The 19,752-nt window shown below is 34.3% G+C and overlaps 1 long non-coding RNA gene across 1 annotated transcript in view; it reads left to right on the top strand.

The window, feature by feature from the left end:
- The first annotated feature begins 17,212 nt into the window (after positions 1 to 17,212).
- LOC136062984 (uncharacterized) overlaps positions 17,213 to 19,752 on the top strand; it is a 45,204-nt gene continuing 42,664 nt past the window's right edge. The window contains exon 1 of the long non-coding RNA XR_010624707.1: positions 17,213 to 17,266. This is a non-coding gene — a long non-coding RNA (uncharacterized LOC136062984). The remainder of the gene's footprint in view (positions 17,267 to 19,752) is intronic.

Genomic DNA, 19,752 nt, shown 5'->3' with positions numbered 1-19,752 from the left:
TGGTCTTTGAGTACTTCTGTGAGTGGAAATCCTATTAAGTTTAAAAGCTCATAAAATAAATGTTGTTTAATACCATTACCATTGGTTGTATTTAACCAATTAGTAGCAATCTGGAAATAGTTTTTGCTGCTTTGAAAGCATGAGCATTTCAGAAGGTTTTACATAAAGTTGTGAATTTTTATGATCTGATTTTGGTCATCTATTACAGCTCTCATTCTATATTCATGGTGCAATTGGCTTGAGGGTCACAATTCCAACATTGTACACCAGTTGATGCTAACTGTTGGTTTGAGCCAAATTCTTAGTGGTTTAAAGATTAGTTAAGTTGAATTTATCTGTTTGGTTTTGCAATCAAGTGTACATAGGATCTTTCTCACCAGGCATGGGAGGAATTCCTTTGGTAATAATGTTAGAGGTAGATTTTCCTTGTCATACTTGAAATACCATCTTTTATTATCAAAATAATTGCCATGAAGGCCTATGGTTGGCTGAAATAGAGTTGATTTTGTCTTAGATATTTCCCATAAACATGAAGGGCTTAGATGGAAGCCTTGTTACATTGGTTAGCTGGTTAGGTTCTTGGATTGTATCATATGCTTTTAACTTTCTAATGGATTGGAGATTAGCAGGTAATGCCAAGCTGCTAGTCTTATCTCTAAATATTGTTGTTATATTGGATGCAAACTGCAATATGATCACTTTAGCTTTTAATTTATGTTTACATTTTGTCAGGAACATTCTTCATATTCTTAAGCATATGTGGCTTAACTATTTTGTTCGTAGCAAAGTTGGTACCAGAGACCAAGGGGCGAACACTTAGAAATTGAAGCATTATTGAATCCATTTTCAGCAAGAAAATGAATTCTGCATGCCTGTACGATAGCACCAATCCATGTTTGAATAAGCAAAATAATTTCTAAAACATCAACTCCATAAAATTGTGGCACTAAGTGCTAAACTAATTGGTGACGGGTTGTCACAATAAGCAAGGTTTTTCTTTTTTCAAAAGTCAAGATATCTTTGCAGCTTAGATCATCCAAGAACTATTTTCTAAAACTGTTGCGGTATTGATAACCATAGCTTGAAACTCGGCATTGCACTTGGAGAGAAACTACCTATTTGCCACCTAATTTAGGGAATGTGAAAGGTAAATCTTGAATTTTTAAACATTTAGAGACCATTTGGCTTGTGGAATCTTTCATTCCTGAAATCATATCCATGGAAATATAAAATTATCAAGTTTGGTTTGTTAGATTCATTTCTATCAAATTTGTGAGAATATAACATTTATGTTTCTAGTTAAATCATAATTTTGTGTGAAGAATGTTATAGTTTAATTGACACCAACTGGTGTTTCTAACACTAGGTATTTTCAAAATTTTAATTTTATTAAGTATTATAACATTGTTTAGAATTACAATAGGTGTTGATAAACTAGAATATAATGGACTATCTGATATTTTATGCATATTATAGGTACTAGATATTAATTGCAACATTTGGTATGATTAAGTCACGCTAAATATAACATTCAAGTTTGGAATCATCAAATTTTTAAAAATGATTGGGTAGAATTAGTGCAAAGATAAAGAAGTTAAAGATACACAAGATATAGCATTCAAGTTTGGAATAATCAATTTTGTAAAATGATTGAGTAGAATCAAAGTAAAGATAAAGTTCATTTCTTGATGGTATTTTTGTCTTTATTCTTTTTCTTTTTTAAATCTTCTTTCATTTTCTCTTTTACGTCAATCTAATGTTTGTGTTTTTCTTTTTTTGACCTCAATTTTTATGTTTTTCAAAAACAAAGAAAATGGAAGAGGAAACACGCACAAAAAGGAAAACAATCTGTTACACTTTTGAAGCAAAAGCGTTAAATGTACTAGAACCCAAGTTATATATTTATTATAGTTACTAATCTACTTATCTAAAAGAAATCAATTATACATTAATTAATATAAAAGATGAAAAAATAAATTCAATTAGTTAAGTCGTATGAATAAAGCTAGGGACACAATATATTCACAACATGTGGTAAACTGATAATAGTTGGAAAATAAATGATGTCTTTGATGGTCCAGAATAGAACTAACAAATTGTCATCTATATTTAATATGGTTACACATATAATTAATAAAATATAATACAATATATGATGCTTCTTTTGGGTGTGGAATATATGACATAATTAGGATTGATCTATCATCATCAAATTACTATCTTATCGGTGTGCATCTCAACTGGCACATCCTGATGTTTTCAAAGAATATATCTAAGGAACAAAAAGATAGAGTTTCTTGCGTGCGTGTATAACCTAGATAGAAATGTGTAAAGAAATATAATAATGAATGAGAAATAAATTGATTGTATGGACATGTTTACAAAAAAATAAAGAAGAAATGTTAGTATGAAGTCTAGATATGATAAAGAAAAGATAATAATAATAATAATAAAGGATAAGAGAAAACGAGAAAGATAAGTATAAACATCTAAACAAGTAAGCATCAAATTCCTTGCCCAATTTCTTCTCAAGTTCTTTCTTTTGTATTAGAGAATGTTTTTATGTGCCAAAGGCATAACAAGCCTATATATAGAAGAAATCTACATATAGAAGAAGTCATGAATGACCCCCCAAATGAACATATATTTGACAAAATTGATATTGAGACTAACTTGGAAGCTTTCCTAGGTGCGTTTTGAAGTCAATATTGGATTATTCTTATAGTAAGTAATGATGGTTGTTTTTGCAAATTTATATACAAGCATTTGTGTTTTTCTATTACATTTCATAAATAATATGCTGATTTGATTACTTAAATTTTGTTGTATAGATGTTAAATAAAGTAAAATTTTTGGCTTATTTAGTACTTGAATTAATATTTTATTTTTGTGAGATATATATTATTGCTAAATGGGTTTGGTTCATACTACATTTGACTTTACTTTCATAAAAATTACATCAATTAGTTATTTCTTTTTTAAATTACTATTTTCTTGAATTCACATTCTTATTAATATATCTATTATAGGTTAATCACATGCAAGAATTCACAACAATCAGTTGCGATCTACTATTAAATCTATATGGTTATTTGTTCAATATATTTAATAATTCAAAAAACCATAAGATCTCTTTATAATTTAACAAGTTTCTAATGTCTAATTACTTCGATATTCAAAAAGAATGATAGATCATAATAATATTTGGTAAACCTCATAATTTGGAAAGAAATTTATTCCAATTGTGAGTTAAGCATAATTTTTTTTTTTAATATTCCAAAAGTAACAATCCTTTTGTAATGTAAAGAATAACTTATACACAGTCCATATCAAATATTCATTTTATCTTTTATTAATAATCTTAGTTGAAAATTTTTTTCATCATTTTTTTAATACTCATTTTAAAGAACTTTTATCTATCTCAATATTTAAAACTTTCAACATTGTCTTCCACACTTTACTACATTGGTTCAGAACTTTTAGATGGACCACCCACATTCTCAGGCCCAAATTCACCCTAATAAACGAGCTGTAAACTCAAAATAGATAGTGTTCTAGAATCTAACAAGCTGACATTAAATATTGACAATTTGACAATCCTTGCCTTCAATTTTTACTCAGGTGATTCTTCAACAACTTTATTCAAAAGACCCAAATCAAACACTTCATGAGTGAGTGCCTATTTCACTCACGCCTACAAAATCCAACCAATTCCTAGCCCAAACACTTCAGCTCCAAATGTACCCGAATGTCTCCTATCTTTCTTAAATTCCCAGAATCCTCACACCACTAATCTCACAAGCTGACATTAAAAATTATTGTATTTCCAAATCAAATTTGAGCAAGCCCAACCAGTGAGAGCATTAGTTTCTAAAGCTTAGTGGAGAAGTGTGAGATTGTCTATTTGGTATTGGTCTTTACTCTTTATACAAAACTTTACTAATTGTTCCATGTGACTTGATTATAACTAGTCAGAAAACAAATGCTACCAGCCTTCAATCAAACATCTCATGTGCTTCTCTCTCTTCCTCAGTTTGTTTTGCACTGTGATTATTTTCTAACCAAATTTGATGTTGTCCAGACGATGGAGCTTCAACATTGGTGGCATTGGCAACATTCGTTGGTCTTCAATTAAGACGAAAGAAGTGGATGACCTTGTAATGGGTGCTTTGAACCAGTATTTAGTCCTAGCTACAGTTGTAAAGAATGCAGAGGGCAGTACATTCATCATAAATCATGTGCAGAACTACCCCTTGGGTTGCACCATCCCTCACACCCAAATCATCCTCTTATTATCTTCGACCCATGTACATATCGTGATAACAACAGAGAAGAATATGACAAATTTAGCAAATGCAACATCTGTGGACAACAAACTAATGAATATAGTCATTGTTATTATTGGTGCAACTTCATCATTCATAGCAGATGTTCTTCTTTATCACTCACCATCCAAACTAAAGTCCATGACCACCAATTGACCCGCATTTGGAAGTTGATGAAGTTCACTTGTGACTTCTATGGCAAAAAAGGCAATCTGCTCTATTGTTGTGTCCAATACAATTTCGCTATACATTCACGTTGTGCTGCTTGCCCACGCAGACTGAAAGTTTATCATCACAACCACCCTCTCCACCTCACCCCTTCTCTTGAAGTCCATCAATCCGACTCTCCAATTTGTCTACTCTGTGTTCGAAAAGTGGATACACTCTACCTTTACTATTGCTCAAGTTGCAATTTTGTTGCCCACCTCTATTGTGCTATGCTTTACTGGAACCAGGTGTACATAAATTTGGAGGAACTTAAAGAGGATGATCCAGAGCTCCATCAATCTATTGACACCGAAATTTGTGAAGTTAAAAAAACTGCTCTGGGGGAGGACGAAACTAAAATAGCCACAGAAATCAAACACTTCAGTCACAAGCATAATTTGAAGCTTATTGTTAAGATTCTGAATAACACAAAATGCAACAGGTGTGTACAATCCATTCTCTTTCCATTTTACAGTTGTACCCAGTGTAGCTTCTTTCTTCATAAATCTTGTTCTAAATTACCCAAAATAAAACAACACCCTTTTCATTATCACCCTCTCGCCCTCAATTATCAACAAGCTTCTTTTTTCTGTGACGCTTGTGCCTAGTGGTGCAATGGCTTAAAATACAACTGTCAGAGCTGCAACTTTGATTTCAATGTTCAATGTATTTTATTATCAAACACCCTTACTCATTTATCTCATAAGCATCCTTTTTACCTCTCTGTAACAAACTATAAAGAGAAGTGTAGTAGTTGTAATTCTGAAATGTAGGGAGTATTTCGTTGTGCCACTTATGAATTTGCTCTGGACTTCAAATGCACTACACTACCACAAACCACATGGTACAACCAACATGAACATCCCTTCACTCTTTGTTATACTCTTGAAGATGACTCCGGTGAATATTACTATGATATCTGTGAAGAAGAACGAGATCCCAAGCAATGGTTTTACTACTGCAAAGATTGCAATTTTCCTGCTCATCGGGATTGCATTCTTGGGGAGAACCAAATGTCAAGTAACACATATAATGGCCACCTATTAGGAATTGCTACAAATTAATTTGACTTTCAATGTGTCCAGTGTAATTTCAATATTCACAATAATTGTTAATAAAAAGACCAATGTTGTTTTAATTTTTACTTGTATAGTTTTCATTTGGGTTGAGTCTTTAGATCTTTATTGTTAAATCTATTGTGCTTTTATGGTTCTCTATTGGTGTGGTTTTGGGGAAATCCTTTTGTTTTTTTTTTTTTTTTTTAGAAGAAGCTTATTAGGCTATTTATTGGTTTATGGCTAATCTGTGTGTAAGAGGATGATAATAAAATAAAATAAAATAAAGGAAGATAAAAGGAAAGAGGAAGAGTAATATCAAAGTAGAATGTTTGGAGAGATGAAAATGTAAAGAGAAGGAGAAAGGTTGGAGAAAGTGTAAATGTTAAAAAAATTAGTACAATTTAATGAGCACAATTTTCTTTTATTTGAATTTAAGTAAAATATTACAGTTTTTATTTTTTAAAACAAAAAGAGAGAGAAAATATAAATAATTTAATGATAAAAAGGATGTGGTTGAATTTCAATATTGAGTAAAATAGAAGAGAAGAAAAAAATAAGAAAAATTAAAAGATATAACAATAAACACTAAATTGTACAAATTATACTATGTAATAGAATACTATTTTATTTTTATCTACTATCTTTAATTTTTTATAATGTAATCGGATAAAATTTAACAATCAAAGAGCAAAATAATAATAATAATAATAACTTAAAACACAAAACTAAATCGTATCAACTTAAATTGGAATTCTTAAAAACACAAAAATTTATCAAACTAAAGCGGAGATGCAATAAAAAATAAAAATCCACCAAGACATTGAGAGAGAGAGAGAGAGAGAGAGAGAGAGAGAGAGAGAGAGAGAGAGAGAGAGAGAACCTTTTTGTGAGAGAAAACTATGCAAAAAATGGAAAAAAAATGACAAATTTATAGGAAGGGGGAAGGGATAAGAAGAGACAAATAAAGAAAGATGAAGGGAAAGATGAATAACAATATTAAAGTAGAGGGTAGTGGGGAGATGAAATGGTGAGGGAAGAAGAAAGGTTGAAGAAAGTGTAAATATTTAAAAAAATAAGTGAATGTAAAAAAAAATGTAGGAAAATTGGAAATAAAAAAGAAATATATATAGATGTTAAAAGCGACGAAGATGAATATGTAAAGTCAATAATCTATTTATAGATATATATATATATATATATATTGTAAAAAAAAAAGGAATAAATAATAATTATGTGCGAATGACGTGGCGATGAGGTGGCGCAACAGGAGCTCAGCAGCAATAAATGCCACGCTACAGCTTTTAGTAATATATAAATATGTAGCATAACAACTTGAATATTTGGCTGGAAAAAGATTTGATGGTGCGAATTCTGTCAGCCTAAAAGATGCTCTAGGGATTGCACAGCACCATGATGCCATCACAAGCAATGCTAAACAACATACAACCAATGACTATGCAAAACACATGGCTTTTGGAGCCTCTAAGGTAGGCAACTAATCTTCATTTGAATTTGAAATTCTGAGTCTTGTTTTATATTCTTTGCACCATTGTTATTGTATGACACAACTCTACAAGCTATCCTTTAAAATGCAACAAATTTTCATAAGTAGAAGCTGGTGTAAATGCTGCCCTGTCATGCTTCACTAAAAAGAAATCAAGAGATCAATATGGTTCTATGAACCTATTATGGTCTTGTGTAAACTATCCTTGTAAGCTATCCTTGCAAATTTATCTTGTAAGAGATCAATACATTTCTATAAGCTGTCCTTGCAAAGTTAGCTTCATATGGTTCTATGAACCTATATGGTCTTGTGTAAACAATGGGGCAAGTAAATGAACTAATCTTCTTTTCTGATATTTTTTTTTTCTTGCTATTCTTCATTGCTTAGTACCAAAAACAAAATAAAAAATAAAAAATAAAAAAAATCTGAGAGATAGATAAAAATAATAATTAGGTGGGGAGTAGGCATCCCAACTTCTCACTTATTGTGCAATACTGCCAATCAAATCATTTGCATGAATTTTTAAATTGTACAACTAAGTTAGCATTTGAAAGCCTCCAAATTGCACATACAAATAGAACAACTTCAGTTTGGGTTTTTTTTTTTTTTTTTTTTCATGATTCTTAAATGCCCTAAGATATTATCACTCAAATCATGTAGAATTAATCTGAAAAAGAATTTAATGCAAGTTACATCATGTTAAAGCTCTTAATGAAATGATGATTTCTTATTTTAGGGTTATTAAAAAACATAAATCACTAGCAGACTTCAGAACATAGACAATTTTCCTTAAATGAAAAACAAATTGATCACTAAAATAAAGTTGAACTAGATGACCAGCCCTGTTGCAAATTTTGTTGACTAAGATGAATGTTCTCCAACATAATGAATCCAAAAACTCTCATAAAGAAATAAGGCTAAAAAAAACCAAGCAATCAATCTAGCATGTATATCAAATGAGAAAGCATGTTAGTTGCTTTAAAAATAAAACCAAGAAAAATATGGTGGTAGTTAGAAACACTACAACTTCATGCCATTGTCTTCGCAGACCTAATATAGAGGCTATCCACAACCTTGCTAGTATTTGTAATGGTTTCCAATATTGCCATATTGCATCTGTCAAGCATCGGCTGACATGCTCAAATGATGAATTTGTTTTTTTGCAGGCAAAGATTGGTTGAAAGAAAGAGTGCGAAGCTGCACTATAAAACCTTAGAGGGGAAATTGCTGATATCTCTCGAGAAGCTGTTGAGATTAGAGAAATGTTTTGACTTCCGATGCCAATTAGAAATCTTTGTTTCCATTTTCAGCAGCAAAATTTAAACATAGTCTTGAATTTTTCCCAACATTTTTTTATTAGAAACAATATTGACATGGTTTTTGAATAATTTTACAGTAGTACACAGAAACCCTTCAACGGCTTTCTGGAGCTAGTATTCTTGACTTATTCCAATGGAATTAGGCTCATTCACTCATTGTAAGCTTTGTTTGCTAATCTTTGTAGCATGTTTTGTTTGTGCAACTTATTTGATCTTTTGTGGCTAACATGAGGGTGACTTAGGTAGGAGTTGGCCTGATGGTACTACAACAAGTTGGAGGGGTCAATAGCATTGCATTTTATGCAACTATATTCATATTAACTAGTAGAATTTTATTTTTTTTTTTTCCTTTTTAATTCAACCTACAGTTGACAAGGAATTTGGAAGTCGAATAGAGGAATACTTTGTCTATAACAGGGTTTTCGGTAGTGTTGGGACCGTGGCAATGGTTGCGGTTCAGGTTCTTGACTCTTTTCATGTAATTCCAACCTTTGGTTCTGCTTAATGCTTTTTAAGTAATTTAGATGATTTTGTATAGATTCCAATGACAGCATTAGGGGTAATTTTTATGGATAAATCTGGACAACAACTACTTCTATTGGTAAGAAAGTTGAGAAATTTGTCCTTTGTGATGGAGTTGAATAAAAATAATTTCGAACCCATTCACAGGTTTCTACAGCAGGAACATGCTTAGGCAGCTTTCTTGTGGGATTGTCATTGTTCTTACAGGTTTTTTCTAGAGAAAAATCTATTTCTCTTGAATTCTTTCTTCATTGTTTCAGTTGAATATTTCTTAAAAGGATGAAGCTTCAATTATGCAGGATCTTCAAACATGGACCGAGATCACTCCAATTTTAGTGCTTGTTGGTGTAGGGGTATTGCAATCATCCGAATGACAGCTCTTTCTTCTTTATACTACATCTATCAAAGGAAAAACAGAAAGTGGAAAAAGAAAAGTTTCTTTTTGCTTTTATCTCCAACTTTCATATTTTCATGGTCATCCTATTACAACGAGTGTGTTGTTAACAATCATGGCGTTTCTACTTCAGAGAAGATACAACAAATTGAAGATGGTTGATTTAATCTCAGCCCTGGTTTGATTGTACTGAAGTCGCAAGGTTGAAGAAGACTAAAATTGGGGATGACCGTTGGTGTTGAAACGCACCGTTTCACTAAAACAAGAACGCACCGTTTTATGTGTTTTGGTATTTAAACTTCAGAAGGTGGAACGATGTCGTCTGAGAGTTGGGTTGAATTCAGTTGTACGAAGATCTTAGTCAGTTAAGCAGTTAGTTATCTTCCTAAATTCACGGAACTGATCCATTCAGTTAGGACTAATTCTGTTATTCCATATCTTAGTCATATTACATTATAAATATAGGATTGTAATCTCAGATTAAGTATTGAGTAAGAAAATTCAGTTTCTCACATTCTCTCTCTCTCTCTCTCTCTCTCTCTCTCTCTCTCTCTCTCTCTCTCTCTCTGTTACTCTTTCTTTTCTGTAATTTTCTCTTCACACAAACAGCCCTTCTACTCGTTTGCTCCCTCATGATGGTATTGCCTTTCTGACCCCACTGAGTATAGGAGCATGGTTGGGGCTCTGCAATATTTGACATTCACACGTCCAGACCTTGCTTTTAGCGTGCATCAACTATGTCAATTCATGAGCAATCCTACAACTATACATCTTGAAGCTGCTAAGAGAGTTCTCAGATATCTTCGTGGCACTCTTTATCATGGCATTTCCTTCTCCCCTTGTCCTTTGACTCTCACAGCCTTCTCAGATGCAGACTGGGCTGGAGATCCTTTTGACCGTCGTTCTATCACAGGCCTTCTAGTGTTTCTTGGTCCTTCTCCCATTTCTTGGTCTTCCAAGAAACAGACCACTGTTGCTCGTTCTTCCACGGAGGCAGAATATCGTGCCTTGGCCACTACTGCTGCAGAAATGTCTTGGCTACGAATTCTTTTCCAGGAATTGAGGATTTTTCTTTCTCATGTCCCTGTCATTTGGTGTGATAATGCTTCTGCTATTGCTCTCTCTGCTAACCCTATCTTCCATTCTCGCACTAAGCACATCGAAGTTGACTACCACTATGTTCGTGAGAAGGTGTTGCGTCATGACTTGTGTGTGCGTTTTGTTTCTGGCAAGGACAACCTTTCAGATATTTTCACCAAACCATTGCCTTCTCCTTCATTTATTCTTCAACGGCGCAAACTTCTGTTGGATACCTCCCCCAAAAGTTTGAAGGGGGACCATATGGAGGTCAGGATCATCTCACAGTAGGGAATGGACAGCACTTACCAATTACTCACATAGGTAACACCCTCATTCCTTCATCTTCTTCCACTCTTCAATTACACAATGTCCTTAGAGTTCCATCCATCTCTTCCAATCTTGCTTCTGTCCATAAAATCTGTCAAGATAACAATTGTTGGTGTTATTTTGACAAAAACATTCTATCCATTCAGGCATTGGCCACGGGGAAGGTCCTATACCAAGGCAAGAGTAAAGATGGTGTTTACCCCATCTATCCTCATAAAGCTTCACAGCTTCATTTGTCTTCCAAAAACTGTAATCATGCTTCTTCTACATTCTGTAATACTGTGTCTAGGACTGGTAGTTTCAATAAGACACTTTGGCACATGAGACTTGGTCATCCACATTATCAAGTTCTCAAATATGTGTTTCCTCATGTTAGTTCTGTCATGAATAAATGTACACCTTTGGTTCAAACTTGTATTCATTGTTTACATGGTAAAATGCACAACTTACCTTTTCCTAAATCTCAATTTGTTGCTTCCTCTCCTTTTGAACTTGTGCATTCTGATGTATGGGGTCCTACTCCTATCACATCTATCAATGGTTTTAGGTATTATGTTATTTTTGTTGATCATTTTACAAGGTTTACTTGGTTATATCCTCTTAAACACAAGTCTGAAGTATTTTCCAAGTTTCTCTTGTTCAAAGCCTTGGTTGAAACTCAATTCTCTGCCAAAATAAAAACTTTCAGATCTGATAGAGGTGGGGAATATACTTCTACTGTTTTTTGGTTCTTTCTGTCACAACATGGCATTATCCATCAGATCTCTTGTCCATATACACCCCAACAAAATGGCCTAGTTGAAAGGAAACACAGGCACCTCATTGAAACCACTATCACAATGCTGTCTCAAGCCTCTATGTCCAATTCTTTTTGGTCCTATGCACTTCTCACTGCCACTTTTTTAATCAACTTGCTTCCTACTTCAGTTCTTAATTTTGTCTCTCCTTGGTCTAAGTTGTACTCTAATTTCCTAGACCTATCCCAACTCAAGGTTTTTGGTTGTGCATGCTACCCTCATCTTAGACCTTACTCTAGTCATAAGCTGGATCACAGAACTAAGGAGTGTATTTTCTTAGGATACTCCACTAGTTTTAAAGGGTACTTGTGTTTTGATCCTTCTTCTCACCACATATACACCTCTAGGCATGTACTGTTCAATAAAGCAAGGTTTCCTTCATCCAAACCTCTACCTTCTGTCAGTCAGTCCTCCTTACCAGCTTCTACTCCTTCACATGCTCTCTGGTTATCCAATCTCCTCTATCTTCATGCATCTAATCACCCTTCCCTATTAGGCCCGTATAATTCTCATACCACTCCCTCACCACTTGCTACAATTGAGTCTAATGCAACTGAGGTTCATGCATCTGCTCCAATACCTTCTGCTCATATAATCACACCACAATCTGACCCTACCCTACCTACTATTTCAACCTCCACTCCTTCCTCCACTGATTTAGTTATCCCTATCCCTATTTCCACTCCTTCATCTACTGTCTCCATTTTACCTACTGCTCCTGCTGATCCTGTCCAACATCCAATGCAGACCAGATCCAAAAGTGGCATTGTTAAACCCAATCCTAAACTTTGTTATAAGGCTGTACTGGATTACACACACACTTAACCACCTTCTTACAAGCTTACTTCCAAGTATCCAGTGTGGTGTGCAGCTATGGATGCAGAATTCCAAGCATTACAAAGACAACAAACCTGGTCTTTGGTTCCTGCTCCTCCTCATGCTAACCTGGTTGGCTGTAAGTGGGTGTTTAAGATCAAGCTTCACAGTGATGGTACTATTGCTCGCTATAAGGCCAGACTTGTTGCAAAGGGATTTCACCAACAAGCTGGCATTGATTACTCAGAAACCTTCAGTCCAGTGGTCAAGCCAGCTACTGTCAGACTTGTTCTTGCCATTGCTGTTAGCTGTAATTGGCCTTTAAAACAGCTGGATGTGTCCAATGCTTTTCTTCATGGTCACCTCAAGGAGGAAGTATACATGCAGCAACCTCCAGGCTATGTTGATCCAGCTCACCCTGACTATGTTTGCAGGTTACACAAGTCACTTTATGGTCTCAAACAAGCACCACGGGCTTGGTTTGAGAGATTCACTTTTCACTTAGTTCATCTGGGATTTCAAGCCTCCTTTGTTGACAGTTCCTTGTTCATCTTTCAATCCAAGAATTCTATCATCTATCTCCTCCTTTATGTAGATGATATTATCCTCACAGGGAATAATTCCAAGCATGTTTCTTCTCTTGTTGCTGCTCTAAGTTCTGTATTTGACATTAAGGATCTTGGGGATCTTAATTACTTCTTAGGTGTCCAGATTTCCAGAACTTCATTTGGACTTCATCTCACACAGTCTAAATATGCTTCAGATGTTCTTCATCGTTTTCACATGGAAAATTTTAAACCAACCAAGACTCCTTGCTGCCCTTCTACTCGTTTGCTCCCTCATGATGGTATTGCCCTTTCTGACCCCACTGAGTATAGGAGCATGGTTGGGGCTCTGCAATATTTGACATTCACACGTCCAGACCTTGCTTTTAGCGTGCATCAACTATGTCAATTCATGAGCAATCCTACAACTATACATCTTGAAGCTGCTAAGAGAGTTCTCAGATATCTTCGTGGCACTCTTTATCATGGCATTTCCTTCTCCCCTTGTCCTTTGACTCTCACAGCCTTCTCAGATGCAGACTGGGCTGGAGATCCTTTTGACCGTCGTTCTATCACAGGCCTTCTAGTGTTTCTTGGTCCTTCTCCCATTTCTTGGTCTTCCAAGAAACAGACCACTGTTGCTCGTTCTTCCACGGAGGCAGAATATCGTGCCTTGGCCACTACTGCTGCAGAAATGTCTTGGCTACGAATTCTTTTCCAGGAATTGAGGATTTTTCTTTCTCATGTCCCTGTCATTTGGTGTGATAATGCTTCTGCTATTGCTCTCTCTGCTAACCCTATCTTCCATTCTCGCACTAAGCACATCGAAGTTGACTACCACTATGTTCGTGAGAAGGTGTTGCGTCATGACTTGTGTGTGCGTTTTGTTTCTGGCAAGGACAACCTTTCAGATATTTTCACCAAACCATTGCCTTCTCCTTCATTTATTCTTCAACGGCGCAAACTTCTGTTGGATACCTCCCCCAAAAGTTTGAAGGGGGATGTTAACAATCATGGCGTTTCTACTTCAGAGAAGATACAACAAATTGAAGATGGTTGATTTAATCTCAGCCCTGGTTTAATTGTACTGAAGTCGCAAGGTTGAAGAAGACTAAAATTGGGGATGACCGTTGGTGTTGAAACGCACCGTTTTACTAAAACAAGAACGCACCGTTTTATGTGTTTTGGTATTTAAACTTCAGAAGGTGGAACGACGTCGTTTGAGAGCTGGGTTGAATTCAGTTGTATTGGCGCGAAGATCTTAGTCAGTTAAGCAGTTAGTTATCTTCCTAAATTCACGGAACTGATCCGTTCAGTTAGGACTAATTCTGTTATTCCATATCTTAGTCATATTACATTATAAATATAGGATTGTAATCTCAGATTAAGTATTGAGTAAGAAAATTCAGTTTCTCTCTCTCTCTCTCTCTCTCTCTCTCTCTCTCTCTCTCTCTCTCTCTCTCTGTTACTCTTTCTTTTCTATAATTTTCTCTTCACACAAACAGTTCTTAATCTCGGTTCAATCACACTTGAATACTGAGATTGATTTTCTTAATTCTTTAAGAAAATCTTCATGTGTAAGTCCTATGAAGTTTAATGCTCATTAAATGGAAGCCTGTTTACTACCATTACCTTTTGTTGTATTCTACCCGTTAGAAGCAATTCAGAAATACTATTTGCCCCTTTGAAAGAATGAATATTGCCCTCCACCGAATGAGTATTTCTAAAACACTATCAAGTTTGTAGTTTCTTGCATAAATTTGTGCATTTTTGTATCTGATTTTAGCTATCCATTACTGCTCCCAATCTATGTTCGTGGTGCAATTGCCTTTAACATTTATGTACTGTCTTGAAGGTCATAATTCCATCATCATACACCAGTTAATGTTAACCGTTGGTTTAAGCCAAATCCTTAGGAGGTTTAAAGATTGATTAGTTGAATTTTGTGGATCTGTTTAGTTTTGAAATTAGGTATACACAGGGATCTGTTTAGTTCTGCAATCAAGTGTGCTAACCTTTTTTCTTGTGCAGTTCTATGACTTGGAGAAGCATACGAAAGATAAAATGGAGATAAAAAGTCTAAATGTCAACAAAAATGCCTCAAGGTGGTTGGATTAATTGGCTTTGTTGGGTGTGGAGTTGATATGGAGATTGCAAGGTACATATTGAGTCATACTGTGTCACTTGAAAAGATAATTGTCAATCCCCATCATCCATTTATAGTGACAATTGAGGATACTGATGAGCATCTAAAGGCAACAAGCCGTGCTAGGCAGCACCTTGAACATAGATTACCTCCAGGAACACAATTAGTGGTACTCTAAATATGATCAACTTCTGATGGTAAGGTTAGGATGGAGCTTCTGAAGTGCACTTTGTTTTTTTGGTATTTGCAATGGATTTTGATTCGTATCTTGTTCTTCTCCCTCTAGTTTGTTCCCTTTTATTATAGTAAGTCAAAGACTTACCCCAACTGCCTTTCTTATATCTATCCCTTCAACTTTTGTACCCACTCCTTTTGGGTCAAAGTTGGTATCACTGGTGGTTGTATCTATTCCTTCATCAGGGACGGAACCAGGATTTGAACCTAGGGGGGGCGAAAGCATGAACCAAAAAAATTTCAAGTGACATGGTTTATTAAAAAAAAAAATTATGGTAGACAAAACAATTGCACTTTATTACCATAAATATTTAAGTTAAGAAGGAAATAATATGAACCAAAAAAGTTGAAAGTCACAATATGATATTCAAACCTTTTCGAAGAAGAGAGTAAAAAAAGAAGAGGACTTCAGATCTCCAAATTTTGGATAATTGAAATTAATATGTTGATTTTATCACATTGACCAACTCACCAATATGATAAACCCATACTTTTGGATGCAACTAAAAATCACACTAATGAAGTTTTCAAAACTTTGTTTGAGGATTTTAAAAAATTGGGATATTAATATTAAGAGTTGGCAATGCTACATCATCAATATTGGCTTCTAAAAGAATTTTGCATTTTATCTTTTGAAAAAAAATTTAAATATTGTAATTGACTTTCCCATAATTTATAAATCAATTAAAAAGTTATATAAATTATTGTCACCCTTTTTTTTTTTTTTTTTTTTTTTTTTTTTTTCATGATTCTTAAATGCCCTAAGATATTATCACTCAAATCATGTAGAATTAATCTGAAAAAGAATTTAATGCAAGTTACATCATGTTAAAGCTCTTACTGAAATGATGATTTCTTATTTTAGGGTTATTAAAAAACATAAATCACTAGCAGACTTCAGAACATAGACAATTTTCCTTAAATGAAAAACAAATTGATCACTAAAATAAAGTTGAACTAGCTGACCAGCCCTGTTGCAAATTTTGTTGACTAAGATGAATGTTCTCCAACATAATGAATCCAAAAACTCTCATAAAGAAAGAAGGCTAAAAAAAAAAACAAGCAATCAATCTAGCATGTATATCAAATGAGAAAGCATGGTAGTTGCTTTAAAAATAAAACCAAGAAAAATATGGTGGCAGTTAGAAACACTACAACTTCATGCCATTGTCTTCGCAGACCTAATATAGAGGCTATCCACAACCTTGCTAGTATCTGTAATGGTTTCCAATATTGCCATATTGCATCTGTCAAGCATCGGCTGACATGCTCAAATGATGAATTTGTTTTTTTGCAGGCAAAGATTGGTCGAAAGAAAGAGTACGAAGCTGCACTACAAAACCTTAGAGGGGAAATTGCTGATATCTCTCAAGAAGCTGTTGAGATTAGAGAAATGTTTTGACTTCCAATGCCAATTAGAAATCTTTGTTTCCATTTTCAGCAGCAAAATTTAAACATAGTCTTGAATTTTTCCCAACGTTTTTTTATTAGAAACAATATTGACATGGTTTTTGAATAATTTTACAGTTGTACACAGAAACCCTTCAACGGCTTTCTGGAGCTAGTATTCTTGACTTATTCCAATGGAATTAGGCTCATTCACTCATTGTAAGCTTTGTTTGCTAACATGAGGGTGACTTAGGTAGGAGTTGGCCTGATGGTACTACAACAAGTTGGAGGGGTCAATAGCATTGCATTTTATGCAACTATATTCATATTAACTGGTAGAATTTTTTTTTTTTTTCCTTTTTAATTCAACCTACAGTTGACAAGGAATTTGGAAGTCAAATAGAGGAATACTTTGTCTATGACAGGGTTTTCGGTAGTGTTGGGACTGTGGCAATGGTTGCGGTTCTTGACTCTTTTCATGTAATTCCAACCTTTGGTTCTGCTTAATGCTTTTTAAATAATTTAGATGATTTTGTATAGATTCCAATGACAGCATTAGGGGTAATTTTTATGGATAAATCTGGACAACAACTACTTCTATTGGTAAGAAAGTTGAGAAATTTGTCCTTTGTGATGGAGTTGAATAAAAATAATTTTGAACCCATTCACAGGTTTCTACAGCAGGAACATGCTTAGGCAGCTTTCTTGTGGGATTGTCATTGTTCTTATAGGTTTTTTCTAGAGAAAAATCTATTTCTCTTGAATTCTTTCTTCATTGTTTCAGTTGAATATTTCTTAAAAGGATGAAGCTTCAATTATGCAGGATCTTCAAACATGGACCGAGATCACTCCAATTTTAGTGCTTGTTGGTGTAGGGGTATTGCAATCATCCGAATGAAAGTTCTTTCTTCTTTATACTACATCTATCAAAGGAAAAACAGAAAGGGGAAAAAGAAAAGTTTCTTTTTGCTTTTATCTCCAACTTTCATATTTTCATGGTCATCCTATTACAACGAGTGTGTAAGTCCTATGAAGTTTAATGCTCATTAAATGGAAGCCTGTTTACTACCATTACCTTTTGTTGTATTCTACCCATTAGAAGCAATTCAGAAATACTATTTGCCCCTTTGAAAGAATGAATATTGCCCTCCACCGAATGAGTATTTCTAAAACACTATTAAGTTTGTAGTTTCTTGCATAAATTTGTGCATTTTTGTATCTGATTTTAGCTATCCATTACTGCTCCCAATCTATGTTCGTGGTGCAATTGCCTTTAACATTTGTGTACTGTCTTGAAGGTCATAATTCCATCATCATACACCAGTTAATGTTAACCGTTGGTTTAAGCCAAATCCTTAGGAGGTTTAAAGATTGATTAGTTGAATTTTGTGGATCTGTTTAGTTTTGAAATTAGGTATACACAGGGATCTGTTTAGTTCTGCAATCAAGTGTGCCAACCTTTTTTCTTGTGCAGTTCTTGGAGAAGCATACGAAAGATAAAATGGAGTTAAAAAGTCTAAATGTCAACAAAAATGCCTCAAGGTGGTTGGATTAATTGGCTTTGTTGGGTGTGGAGTTGATATGGAGATTGCAAGGTACATATTGAGTCATACTGTGTCACTTGAAAAGATAATTGTCAATCCCCATCATCCATTTATAGTGACAATTGAGGATACTGATGAGCAGCTAAAGGCAACAAGCCGTGCCAGGCAGCACCTTGAACATAGATTACCTCCAGGAGCACAATTAGTGGTACTCTAAATATGATCAACTTCTGATGGTAAGGTTAGGATGGAGCTTCTGAAGTGCACTTTGTTTTTTTGGTATTTGCAATGGATTTTGATTCGTATCTTGTTCTTCTCCCTCTAGTTTGTTCCCTTTTATTATAGTAAGTCAAAGACTTACCCCAACTGCCTTTCTTATATCTATCCCTTCAACTTTTGTACCCACTCCTTTTGGGTCAAAGTTGGTATCACTGGTGGTTGTATCTATTCCTTCATCCTGAGGTTTGTAATCTTGTATCCCTAGTGGCTTCAACTTGCAGTTAAAAGCAAAACTCATATTGCTCAATTGCAATGAAGAGATGAGTTTAACTGAGAAATTTTCTGGGAAAACAACTGCCACCATAACAAGGGAAAAAATATCAAATATGTTTGACCTTACCATAACAGAAAGTTCCGAATAGGTAATGCCAAAGACAGTGCCAAGTTATTGGCATGTATACATGCAAACACAAATATAACAAAAAGTTACCCTGTTCACAATTCATATTTCCTACCATACTATAAAAGAACAATAACCAACTAATTCAGGGAAAAACAACTGCCACCATAACAAGGGAAAAAATATCAAATATGTTTGACCTTACCATAACAGAAAGTTCCAAATAGGTAATGCCAAAGACATTGCCAAGTTATTGGCATGTATACATGCAAACACAAATATAACAAAAAGTTACCTTGTTCACAATTCATATTTCCTACCATACTATAAAAGAACAATAACCAACTAATTCAGGGAAAAACCCATCCAACTATACAAGTGAGAGGAACAAGTCTATCCCATATACTGACAAAACAAAATTGTCAACACTCAGCAGCATTTGATGCCCCTCAATGCAGTTTCTGTGGATTATTTGGTTTAAGAAGATAAATGCAAATACAAATATATATATATATATATATAGACACACACACATTGAAAGGCTTAAAGATATATTATATGAGTGAATGTAGGCTGCCGGTTCACCTTCCACAAATTTTCAAGGAATCTTTTGACATTATATTTCACGTAAAAAAAAAAAAAAAAAAATTGAACTGAGATCAGGGAAGTTTATGAGTCAAGTGAAAATGAAAAAGAAAATCCTAGATAAAAGTGGGCAGAATTGAACTTAACTGAACCTATCACATAATTTAGCAAAATTCACTTAACTTATTTGAATTTTTTTCTACATAGAAATTTTTTTTTTTCAAATTTTAAAATAATTTACATTTTTTTACATGCAACATGACATGACATTTTAGAACACTTATATAGAGAACCAAATGTACCTTAAGTTTATCAGGTCACTCGTATGGGTATATTTAACT

Source organism: Quercus suber, unplaced genomic scaffold (assembly GCF_002906115.3).
Source record: "Quercus suber isolate HL8 unplaced genomic scaffold, Cork oak 2.0 scaffold_473, whole genome shotgun sequence".
Taxonomy (NCBI): Eukaryota; Viridiplantae; Streptophyta; class Magnoliopsida; order Fagales; family Fagaceae; genus Quercus; species Quercus suber.
The sequence above is the reverse complement of the archived record's forward strand: the minus strand, read 5'-3'. Positions and strand labels throughout refer to the sequence as shown.